The sequence below is a fragment of the Poecilia formosa genome, unplaced genomic scaffold (genome assembly GCF_000485575.1).
Source record: "Poecilia formosa unplaced genomic scaffold, Poecilia_formosa-5.1.2 Scaffold54, whole genome shotgun sequence".
NCBI classification, from domain to species: Eukaryota; Metazoa; Chordata; class Actinopteri; order Cyprinodontiformes; family Poeciliidae; genus Poecilia; species Poecilia formosa.
This window is the reverse complement of record NW_006799993.1, coordinates 1,331,759-1,345,021: the sequence shown is the minus strand read 5'-3', so window position 1 is coordinate 1,345,021 and position 13,263 is coordinate 1,331,759. Positions and strand designations below refer to the sequence as shown.

At 39.2% G+C, this 13,263-nt stretch overlaps 1 long non-coding RNA gene across 2 annotated transcripts; it reads right to left on the bottom strand.

Moving 5' to 3' along the window:
- Positions 1-4,292: 4,292 nt before the first annotated feature.
- Positions 4,293-13,263, bottom strand: LOC103138753 (uncharacterized). 2 transcript variants are annotated; one of them, XR_476315.2, is made up of 3 exons: positions 13,165-13,263; positions 11,867-11,947; positions 4,293-5,387 (listed from the first exon to the last, which is right to left on the bottom strand). It is a non-coding gene; the product is annotated as an uncharacterized LOC103138753 (long non-coding RNA). The 2 variants fall into 2 exon arrangements; XR_476316.2 differs by lacking the exon at positions 13,165-13,263 and adding an exon at positions 12,414-12,752.

Here is a 13,263-nt window from a genome sequence, read left to right as displayed (position 1 = left end):
TGCCCCATTATTATGAATAATTCCCGAACTGTGTGTGAGGAGAAGAAAACCCTATTACAAAATATAATGGAGTTGGCAATATAAAGAATATAAAAAGGTGGTAACCTTGTCGATTCTCTCAGAACTTCAACAATTAAAAGGGTATTCAGGCCTGATATTTTCCATAAAGCATAAATGCCTGTATTTCTAACAGTAAATATAACATTTGGTCAATTTTCTATACAATATAAAATTTGGAATACATTCTCTTTGTTGTATGTCCCACATGAATGAGTTTAGGTTTCACTGAAGTAATGGTGCATGTTTATGGGAATTCAGAGTCTGCTGCTGAGAGACTTATTCCAGGAGCTGTGCTGCTTATCCTGACCAAAAAGTTATGGAAACAATATGTATGAAAATGAGTCAGAGTGTCAAAAGTAGTTTGTACCATAAGCAGCCTGCTGCTCCCAAACTGATGAGAGGCTTATCCTGGGTTTGTGGGGCCAATAGACTGACGTTTTTCTTCCTTCTTGGGGGTATCTCTACTTTGCCATGCAGAGCCATTTAATAGTTTCTCAGTGCAGTTGGCATGACTACCGGTGCGGAACGGCAACTTAAATCTGCCATCTGAATCTCGGTGAACCTGCAATAATCATCGGACAATCTCTGTATTAACATCCGGCTTGTGTCAGTGTTGCTCGTTCCCCTGCATGCCTTAGACCAGCAAGAAGAGGGTCTTTCCCTCTAACAGGAAAACGGATGGAAAATCAGGGTTCTAACATCATTACCTACCAAAGCCTTTCTTATTCTCCCTGACCCTACTCCTGCCATTTGTCTCTTACGATATGAAAAAAAGAGACACACAAGGCAGGATCGGGTTAGCAAAGGGCGGATAGGGTTGTTTCAAACAATAAGAATTGGAATAACAAGGAAAGACAAGAGGCTCTGGTGGTGGCTTACTGGATCCATGTAAATCCCCGGAACATGGAGGGGAATGTTACGGGGAATGTTACGGGGAATGTAGCAGGCAATGTGCAAACGTAAGCCCTTTAACAGCCGCTGGTTCTGATTAAAGCAGCACATTAAGATGCCACGGGCAGCTGAAAAACATGGCCAAGCCCGGGTCCAAACTCTGGGTTATTTATTAGCTGGCGTTGCTAACAAGTATCGACTGGCCTGAATTAATGTGCTCTTTCCTCTTTTGCAGCTCTTGACGTGTTTAGTGCCACGGTTATTTGTAAAGGAGCTGGACTCTTGTGACCTCATCCCGCATTACAGCAGCATTCGTGGGTACTGTATTTGATGTCCGACGATAAGGAAACATTGTCCAAAAGAAGAAGATTATGAAAGCTGTTGCAACAAACCCACAGCATCTCTCTGTCCACATGCTTTTAAATTGTCCTGCTTTGTCAGTCATCACTTATTTTGCTTTATTAAATGTTTTAAAGATATATACGTTAATCATTTTAGGGTTGCTCATCATTTCATTCATGCAGTTAAAACGTTGTCATTGTTTGATCTTGGTTTTGTCAGGATCCCTGTCCGTGTGTGTGTGTGTGTGTGTGTGGGTGTGTGTGTGTGTGTGTGTGTGTGCTTGTTAAACTCCTTTCTGGAAGAGAACATTTCTGCTGGACGGTGTGGCCACCATATTGCACACCTGGCTGCAATTATCTTATCACTTGCAGGAGATTTAAGGAGCTGCTGGAGGATCCCCTTCTTTGCATAATGGTCAGCCTTTTTCAGCTGAAGACTCCTTGCTGGTTTCCACAAATGCTTAAAAAGTCAACAGTCTTACTGAAATTATCATCACCTAAGATGGCAACATGATTCAATCAATCACATTTTAAAAGACTCCGCTTTACTTTTGAGGTAATTTTTGATTAAACATTTTGTACCATGATAAGTACCTTCTCCAAAGTTCTGGGACACTTAAAGTTTTCAAAGGCATAATTTTCATTTCTGACTTAAAAAAGCCTTCTGGTCCCCTGAAACCTTCAAAGAGCATTGCTGAGGTAAAGCCCAGTTGAAGTCACCTCCCAGATACCTCCATCTGTTGCTGACTGGTCTCTCTACACTCGCTCCAATCGCCACAGCGCCATCTGATGTGCTGAACTCCAGAGACGCCAAACAACAAGTCAAAATGACTAAACTTAAAGTAGCCTTAACTAAGTTTCTGGGAGTGTGGCCAGCTAGCAGAGAGCCACCGAGGTGATGGACAACAAAGAGAGACCCTTCTCTGCTCCATATGGCAGGTTTGAAAAGGCTGCAGTTGGTAGAGACAAGACACTTTACGCCAGTAACGCTCAGTAAAGCTGGTATGTTCACAAAAAGAAGCTTGCAGAGAATTGAAAGACAGGAGCATTAGGACAAAATGAAGCAGATTTTAAGATTGGTTCAGTATGTAGAAAAAGTCTAATCAGACACATCTTAAATGCAAGTATTGCATTCTTATATAGTGAGTACTGTATTTAGATTAGGCTGTAACTGACCTCAAAATACTTTAAATGTTATCCTCCAACAACTTGAGTCCAACATCTGAGATTTTAAACAACAACTGTACCAAATATTAAGTCCTATATTTCTATTGTGTACATTTTCCATGTAATAAAGTGATAACTAATTTTAAAAGTCATACAATGTGATTTTTGAGGGTTTTTTTAGATTCCATTTCTCAAAGTTAAGGTGTACCTGCGAAGAAAATTATAGATGCATCTGTGCTTTGTAAATGGGAAAACTGAAATGTCAGTGGTGCATCAAATATCAATTTTCCCCAATCTTGATAAAGCATTAGCAGTAACTAAGAATTAATGGGAGTTTGAAATGTGTAGGATTTGCTATTTTAAATGCTGAAGAATTAGCCGATCAGGTTTAGGATTAAGCAAAAATAAACAACAATGTAGTTTTCAGAGTTTTGTTCTGTAGCAACATGTTCTCTGATTGAGGCGATGAAGTACCGGAAAGAAATGATTAATGAGACTCGCATCATCCAATGAGCAAAGAAAACAAAATACCTGTTGCCGTCACAAAGTCACGTTGAAGTTTGGAATCAAGGTTTGCGAGACTTTTCCACTTAATATTCCACCTCCCAGGATACTCCTGGGTAAAGTTTAGGCTATGTAAAACAAGGATCAGGTGTTCAGGGGGCAATTACTTTTCAGAGGAAAGCCCCGATAAGTATAAAAATTAAATCTCAATTAACTTAATCTAAACTAAGAACCTAGAAGCAAACCCAAGGGCTTACACTCATCTCATGGGTAGGGAAACTAATTTGTCCATTTTGAAGCGACAATTGATCGAGACATACAGTATGCCTCAATCAATACACCGACTTCGTGACCAAGTTGCAGATAGCATGTAAAGGCCAGTTTCTATCCTTACAAATCCCTTAATGTCACCCATTCCATTGGATTGACAAAATAATATGCACCCTCGCTTTATGCCAACAGATTGGAAAAAAAAACATAAAGGAAAGGACGTGGGGCGCATTTGGACTCCCCCCCTTCTCTCTTTTTAATCAGAGGAGGAAGACTGACATGTCCAATCATAACAAAACATCAGCTGGTAAATGGGCCTTCGCAATCACTGTCAGCCAGCCTCCATTAGAGAGACCCCCTTTCCTGGACATCAATCAACGCTTTATGGACCGCTTCCTTCATTCATTATTTAATTACAACACTTTCTTTATTTATTTAACAACTGAAGACTTTTTGTGCGGCTTAATCACTTCTTTGTTGGCAATCACATTTTTCCGTCTTGTTTATATCTGTTTTTTTTTTCTTCTTCTTCCTTCTTTCATCGTTTTTTTGGGTAATAACTTTGTTCTTCTGTTCTGTCCCCAGTGAATAAAAGCACAGAGAACAACAGTGCTGGTCCTGTCAGCTCCAAGCACGACTGCTGCAAGCTCAAAGCAGAACCGTCAAAGCAGACTGTGACACATTTGATCAATTTTGAATGTGTTAAAAGTGATCTTCTAAACAGCGCCGTTCTGCTCTCCAGTTCCACAACACTGACTGAAAGAAAAGCAGCATCCCTTCAAAAAGTGGCACGGCTTCGGCAGAAATCATATGCAAAATAGCAGAGTGTGGAAATGTGGAATTATTTCCTGAAATTAAGCCCATTAGCCATGAAATTATTTGCTTTCATTTAAGAAACCATGCAATCCAATTCGAGGTGGCATGAGCACACTACATCTCTTTCCAATTTCCCGCTGATCCTGTGGAACTGAACATGCACAAAAGAAGGTGCGTGGGTCACCTAAGTATAGACATCAGGGATATATCCCACTGAGAATCAGATTGGAACGGAAGATTAGCGAGGCTTTATCGAGATTTTATTCAAATCTCCTCAGCAGCCAGTAAAGTTTTTTTTTTTTTTTTGTCGTTTTTTTTCTCTCAGTAACACTTGAGCAAAGTTTCATCAAAGAACAAAAACTGAGCACACAAAGTTGAATGCTATGAAAAAACACAGTCAATGAAAAATATATCTTGTACATAACAGATTTAGTTGCAGTTCATTTATCCAGACAGCAAAAAATGTTAATCCATTGTCATTGTCGCTTATGGTATAGTTTTTGTTAAACTTAATGTGGTGCTGTAATCAGCATTTCTGTTTGTCTTCACATATATCTCATCTACGGCCCAGTAAGGTGGATATGGTTTCATATAAATGAAAGAGGATGTTCTCACATTTCACTAAGGTCTGTTTTACTGACTCTGACGAACATGTTTATAGCAGTGAAGCAGAAGGGAAGATGATTTTCACTCAGTCTGTAGATGCTTTTTCTCAAAACTGTTGCTACAACAATGAGGATATTGCTGTGGCTTTGGTCAAAGCACAAACACACACAGGTGGCAATTCTGAAACTCGTGCATGCACCAGATCAAGCTTCATCTGCAGTGCATGGTCCTGTTACCAGATTCCCATACCCTATCAGAGACAAAATATGTCAGTCTATAATTGTTTTCTGGGTCTAGAAACAGCCTCATCACACAGATTTGTTTTCATTTCAACATACAATAGGATGTCAAAAGTTAGGAAAATCAGCCTTTAGTGCACATTCATGTTTACCACGGGTAAACATGCAGGTTAATATATATGGGAACAGGTTCGACAATAAAAACAGTAGAAGGTGTGAAAGTCTGAGGCACGCTGTGCTATCAAACCGTTAGCACAGGTGCTGCTCAGTCAACCTGTTGCCATAAGCTGTGGTTTGCTGACACGGGAAGTTCGATTCAGACATATGAAAAGACTAAACGAGTGCATGCATCCAGTCTACCAGCAAAACACATGCAGATAGAGGTTGATAAGCCGCATCCTGTGTCTGGGTGAGAACGACCAGTGTGCCTTGATGTGCGCAATCCGAGTTCCAGGGCCGTGAGAGTTCACTGCACACCAACGGTAGAGTTGCTCTGGAAGGAAACCAGAAGATTTCAAATCAGTTTATAAGTTTTTGGAAAAGTTTTATTTTGATTCAAGCATATTGATTACCAAATAGTATTTTACTTCAGAAGTTATTGTTATAATCTCAGACTGTTTTTATTTGTATCCATAGGACAGCTTTTGTTATAGATAAAAGGTCAATTAGAACAGCCCAGAGCAAATCTATCCACTGTTTCCTTACCACATTGCAGATCCTCCTGGAGATTTAAAGGCATCCCCAGGCCAGAAGGGATACCCACTGAGCAATAAGTGTCGTAGCACACACTTCATTTAGACATGATATGCAAAATTTTCAATTTCTGTGATATTTTGAACATCAACAAACCTCCAGACACAACAGCTTTGGTTTATTTGAATATCGATGTGGCATAAAAAGACAAAGGTTACTTTTAGAGTTTTACCAATTATGACGTTTAAGAGCCAGAATGTTCAACAACTGTGTTAGAGTATTTATTATTTAGCACGACACTTCACAGACACCGAGTCCGTTTCATCATGTAACATCAGAGTTATGTTTCCAGGAATAAACTGAACTAAAGAAACAAAGTGCTAACGGACTTGAACAACTAGAAACACTGCAACACGTCTAACACCTGCACGGTCCCTGGCCCCCTCACCCTTATTGTCTGGCATTCCCTTGTTCACAGAACATCCTCCACTATAATCCCACCACCCCTTCCATATGCCTTAATCATGACCTGCTTTGGCCTCCTTTGGCTGAATAAAAAGGGATAATTGGCTATCATTGTCTTTCTGTTGCGCTGCGGTGGCAGTGACAGCAAAACGCAGGTGTCCAGATGCAAAGACCTTGGCTCTTAAGGCCTTAATTAGGGCAAACCTGAGGACTAGGAAAAGGCCAATTAGACCCTCATAACACACAAACACAGCAGACAGAATATACTACAGCTTGCAGTTGTTAAAATGTCATTTTTTTAATATATATTCAGATACATAAAAACTAATGTTTTAGTCACAAACATTAACAGGTGCCTCTGTCTGAACTATACCTCCAGGGTTATTTCATGTGCAGCCGTACTCTGTCTTCCTTGATCACGTGGCTCAAGTCCATTAAATGATATGTGTGTACAGAAAGAAAAAAAGAAAAAAAACCCTGAGGGAATAATTAATTAAATGCAATTTAAAAAGCATAACAGTGTATCACCATCATCTAGTGTCAGTGGTATTCAAATGACCTGGTCTCTTATTCCTTTTCTCACTGTGAATTTGCATTGAGAATTCATTCAAATGCATCTTAGATTAATCAGAGCAAACGCTTCTGCATGCCATAAAAAAAGGACCTTTTAGAATGGTAACCAAGCACCCGTACATGTATCTACATTATTCATGAGAGCGATTTGGATAATGCTGCCTCTGACTATTAGTCCCCTTATGGTGTGTTAACATGTATTAAGAGTGATTTGATGAGATGTGGATTCATAGGGAATGGGGCTGTCAATTACCACTGGAGTTAATAGGGTTGAGTGAGCAAATGGTGCGAGCAAATTTCATGCAGTTCGCACTCATGCAACATTAATGCGGATCTTTAGGAGCAAGACTTTGAAATCCTTGCATGTCCGCACAATGCACAACCTAGTAAAAGCTGCTACTAATCAATTATGAGAGTTGGCAGAGACAGTTCAGTTGCTTTCCTAATGTGCATTAAGGTTTGAAAAGTTTCAGCTGCTCCACAGGTAATTGGATAAATGTCACAATAGGAGGAAAATACCAAATTGCTTCAGCTGACATCCAGGTAATTAGGTGATAAAGGGGATATTTCTAACATATTTGAAGAAAATTTGTTTTGGTTTTTGCATCTTTTAATCTCCTTTCTGTACTTTTGTTGGACAAAGAACTATGGCAAGCCAACCTAAACATATTTACAAGTCATTGGGTAGATAACAAGGTGGTGCGTAAGGCTATAGGAAAGTCAAAAAAAGAGGGCAACATACTACATGTTGTAACTTTTGTTCCAAGTCAAAAGATTTACAATAATCAAGATGTTTGTGTCAATTAGTATGTTTTTTTTTTGTTTGATTTTGTTTAATTTTTACAGTCTGTCATATATAATGCCACTCATAATAGGTTCTTATATTCATCGAGTTCCTTTCCACCCTAAACTCTAACCCTAAAGTCCATTCATGTTTTAGTTATTACACCATTCACCTAGTGTGGGCAGGGCTTTCTTTTGACTACATCAGCTTCTCCAAGAGGACAAGAATTTAACACACTTAGCGGCTGTGAGGATAGAACTTAATCAATATAAAATATCTGAAACTACCTTAACATTGAACCCTTTAATGATTAGGCAGACATATATAAGAAATAAACTTGTGTTAAAATATGAGCTTGTCCAAGAGAAACTATTTCAGCAGAAAGTTAATTAGCAGATATTTGGATACTAGATTCCTTTTTGTGCTGCACAGTGGTGCAGTTCTCACTTTTGCATTGCATTGAGAGGGATTTGGGTTACAATTTTGGTTTGTTCTCCCTGGGCAAACATGGATTCTCTCAGGGTTCTCTGGTTCCTTCTCACCTTCATGTTAGGTATATTGGTCTCAATTTCATTTGGTTCTGTGAGTGGATGATTGTTTTTTAATGCATAGCTAATATGTATTCATTCACTAAATGAATGACGTACACAATCTTAAAATGTGTTAGGGATTTGATACACATAACTGCAGATCTGCCTTGCACTTTAATGCATTAAAATACAGTGCATTACACTATTTTAGGTAGAAAAACCTTCAGCATTGCCTTTTTACACATTTGTCAAAGAAGAATACAAAGCCTCAACAGCAACTAAGCTAAACTGTCGTAAATTTCTTCAAATTCTATGACATGAGAATCACATCTTATATGATAGCAACTGCTAAGGAGGCTAAGTTTCAAAAAGGACGCTGGAGGTGAACGATCCTCCAAACAAAGGCCAGAGGTCAGCAGAGATGCCTTATGGATTAGCTAGATTCCCCAATTGAGTTTGTCGTCGCTTGGCAAACTCAATTGGGGAATCAAAGATCCTCAAAGTCTTTAACCCTGATCATTGGAAATCTTGTGCAGCAACAATTTAGATGATACAATTTTGTGTGAAAAATGGTGTATAACCTTGAAAAGAAATCCACAATATGACTGCTGTTTAGAAGAGTATACCATGAAAGATTAGTCTTAATATGGTAAGCATTTTTTTTCCTGAATTAAATTAGTCATTTCCAGTCATTCAAGAAAAAGTGCTATTTGGCTATTTTCCCAGTTTAAAAAGTAGTAAAAGAATCTGCAATCTCCATCAATAACGTGTGGGAAAATAAAGCATGTTTTAATAAAAACTGAAATATAAAATTCATACAAAAGAAAAACACAAATACTTTATGACTACTTAATAACTGAGCTTCCTCGGGGCACACACACGACCCCGTTAACAAGCCATGTGATTGGCTAAGGATCGTTTCATCTTTACTGTCCTTTTTGAGACTTCCTTGAAAGGACAGTTGTACTGTAAGCTTTGACGCTATCATGCTAATCTTTTGCCAGCCGAATATGATGCTTATCTTAATAATGACCATCAAAAGTTTATTTTAATGCTGAGATCGGCACTGGCACTCGTCCCCTGGGGAAGGACTTCTTAGAGATTGGAGCAGCTAGATTTTATCCAGTTTCGCGGTTATCAGATCTGCTGCAGAGAAAGCGACTTCCCAAACTGGGTTTACTGGAGTAGAGTGTGGAAGGAAACCATGCAGAGGGGCAGGTATGAGCAACACTCTGCACACATTGCTGAAAGCGCACTCTGAGGGGCTGCTTTCTTTTCATTTAAATCTGTAAAAAGCAGCTCACTCTTAGGACAGAAGTGGGTTTTAGCGATCAGATCTCTTTATCTACATGGCTGACACCATGGCTTGAACCAAAGATTTCCCCTCCATTCCCCACCCCTTCATTACACACATTTTGTTCAAACAATATGGCATCAGAGATTTGGAGACCTGATCAAACCAGTTTGTGCTAGATGGAAACCATATTCCATCACATTGTATCAGATAATCTTGTAAAAACAGTGGAAGAGCCCGAATGCCCGAGGCAAAAACAATTTAAGCCGCAGCAGCAAAGGCCCTTCAGTCGGCGAGGAGCCCCAAATTAACAAATTAAAGTGTGAAGTCCTCTGCTAAAGTTTTAGGGGAGGCATTCTAGTGGCTTGTGTTGCTTGCAAAATGACTTTTCAGTTACGACCCATTAGCTAATTAGCTAAAGCCTACCAGGAAAGCAATTTGCATTAAAAATACAAACATAGAACCTGAAAGCATCCATTTACTCTTTTTGCATGAACAATTACAGATAACATACATGTGCTGTGCATAAGAATTCCCATTCATTTTAATACCCTAACGATGGAAATGATCTTGAATAGGAAGCAGTCAATTCAATTTAAATAAAAAAAAAAAAATAATGCAGCTACACTATAATATGACATATTATATATATATGCCCAATGTGTGTTTATGTGTGTTTATGAGCCAGACCTTCAGTGTTGCACTGCAGAGCCAGAGTTATTAAGCCAAACTGAGTGAATTACCCTGATGAATGAGCAGCAACAGACACCTGAAATACTTGGGTTTATCGAGCAGATCCACATGGCTTCAGATGAAACCTTTTGTAAGTGAGTGCAAGAGAAAAGAATAGAAACCAAAGGAGTGGGAACAGGATGGAAAGGAAAAAGATGAGAAGAGGAGAAGGCCTATTTATCAGTCTAATTATGAGAGACAGATCAGAGGCCCCAGCACATAGCAGGATGGTCTGAGTCAGGGAAAAGAGTCCAGCCAGTCACACTGAATATTAATAGAAAGATGAGAGAAGGGGGAAGCATTTTATTAGAGCGACTAATGGTGGGTGTGAGTAAACCTCTTTTCCAATATCTGAGTTGCTCTGACCTCTCTCATCTATTGGCCTCTTTTGAATAGAGCAGCTCTGAGATAAGATGGACCACTGCAGGGCGACCTTCTCAGATTTCAATATGAGACACCAGATCTTAACCCTGCCTACACTAGAGAGAAGAATATGAGGCCAAACTGGGAGCTGGACAGAGTTTGAATAATGATCTGAAGGATCCTTTGAAATTTAAAATAATGACAGCTGTATGCAGAATTGTTTGTTCGTTCCGCATGAAGCTCGCCTTTATTTCTTCCCTGTTGGCGTTTATACTTCTGTGCACCTTTTTAAAGGTTAGAAAGGTTGCTGAAGTCCCACTTAAAAAGGCAATGAAGTACTTTTAGCTATTCAAGAAAGACTCCAGATGGAACAGAATCTATCGCTCACTTTCTTCCTTTCTGTGCCGAATCTGGAGAAATTTCAGAGGCCAAGCTTAACCTGAAAAGATGCACCTCCAGCTCTCACATGGAGCCTCACACAGCGGAAACATGGATTGCGTTCAAATGTGTTATTAAAAATGATCTTAAAACGAAGACAAAAAAGGGGCCATCCAGTCTGCTGTCAGCAAAAAAAAAAAAAAAAACCTAACGTTTTTTTTTTTTTTTTTTTTTGCTGAGGCTGAATTAAGGGCTTTAGCAAATTTTCTTTTTCACTTTTGGGCAACAAGCCCAACTTCAAGACCACATTCTTCTCAGGTACGTCCCTGTATTTTTACCAAGACAATTAAAAAATCATATTCTGCACACACAGAGGATGAAGAGAATAAATTACTAAACTGGGCTGCCTTCAAGCCTATTCTTATCCGAATAGAAAACGTCAGAGAATTTAGAAACCAAAATGTTCTTGCTTTTACTGTCGGATGGATGCATGTTAAAATACGCACTAAATTGATTCTTTCTGCAGATGTTCTGAAAGACAACTTCCCTGTAATAGAGTAGAAGATGTTTGCAAGAAAAAGTGAAAGGTGATATAAGTGTAAAGGTGATGGACTGCTTACATACTTTAACAAATAAATGGTAAATTAAACTGTTTGTTTCTAGCGCTTTTGTCACATCTTCTAATCCAAAATAAGCACAAATATGTACTCTAGTTTTAGTTTTTTCATGTTGATATCTGTATTCTGATGAAGATGATGAAATCTGAGTAGCTGTTTTAGTCGGGCCAGATCTATTCAGCGTCGTCAGGAGTAAACCACGGATTCAACCTGTCATGGTGCTGGTTTCTTAATGTTCCCACAGTGTCTTTCCCATTTGACCGAATGATCCTGCTACATAGCTCCAACCCTCAGGCCTCCTCTCCATAATTGCTGCAGTTCCACCACAAATTCATACAAGATTACAAACAGAGCGGGGAAGAGATTGAAATGCAATATCTTAATTGAGGACATTTACTGGGAGCATCTGCATTTTCATCAATAAAACTCCCTCCATCGGTGGCTTGCACCTTGTCGCTTTTCTCCCTGTCTGACTGACCTCAATTTGTGGACTTCATCCAAAGGTGGACAGATATCTGCCCTTGTAGTCTGGGAAGTAATTACCAGTGTTACCGCCTCTTCCTTGGGGAGGGAAGATGTGACGCCTCGGCCAACGTTCCCATTTGGAGTTGGGCCAGTTATTTCCTGTGGAATCAGACAGCATTAACCTCTTGGATGCAGATCCATTCGGCTGTAAATTAGCAACTAATTAGAAGGTGTTTGTCATCTTACAGAAAAGCTGCTGATGGAAAAAAAGATCAATAAATTACAATAGATATAATAATATGCAAAAGAGCTACAGTGGACTGACACAGCTTTAACTTTTAGTTTAAGCGAAATTGGTCACAGTCACTTTCCCAATGAGAAATGGTAAGTAGTGTACTTGCTACACTGGTCATGAATGATACAATAAACAGGTGTCTTGTCTAAGCAAATAAACTGGTACAGGCTGGATGTCTTCTCTCAATCTTTTATGAAGATCCAGGACTGTTTTAAGAACAGAGTCACGTTTGTGGGCATTGCACAATTACACATTTGAGTTAATCATCAATGGTGTATGACAACTGAGAAAATGAGAAAAAGAAATACGAAATGGGATGCATAGAAGTACCTTAAAAATATAGAACTGGTGGTTGAGTCACTGGGTTAATCAATCCTGGGGGAACCTTAGCCATTTCTTTTTCTGTCTGTGATCATGATTTCATCTGATTTGAAGATCCTGCTTAGTCTCAAAATGATTTTGGCATCTTTTCGACTGAGACAACCAGATAAATCAGTTGCATACTTCTTAAGTTGAAGTCGTCACGAAAATGTTTGTTTCTCTCAAGCGGACGCTTGATCATATTACTCAGTGGAAGCACATTCAGAAGTACCAGGCTGCTTTGTTCTGCCAATCGCTGAATTGGAAAACCATCTGCTGCCAAGGAAAAGCTGAGATCCGGTGTATAAATTATCCGCCGACAGGGATTACCCGGTGACAGTGAAAGTCTCTTGTTGTTTGTGTTTGTAGGTGAGCAGGTGAGATGGATTACAAGTAGGAGGTGTAATCCACAAGTTCTATTGTCTTCCTAGAAGAATAAGTATTCATTTTTGTCCTGCAGGCCTGTGACAAAGTGGTTCAGTTTGTGTTTCCCACTTGTCCCTTATTCCTATTTCTGATTAATTTAATCTTTGTATGGTTGATTAGTTTAAGTATTGCACTAGTAACTTGCTTCACTCACTATCCCAGATTTATTTGTTCAAGAATTGTTTTGCAGTCCACATCTATGCTTATGTTTTGGTAAAAGTCAACACTTTTGGACCGTTGGATGAATATGAATGTTTCTGTTATGGTAAGCTAGTTGTTTCTCTTTTTTACTCACCATTGCTTGTCCATTTTAGATGCTGTATCCTGATCAGGTTTATGGGAGGGGCTGGCCCAGCATTTTCTGCTTAAATGGCTGTATGGCACTGATTGCATC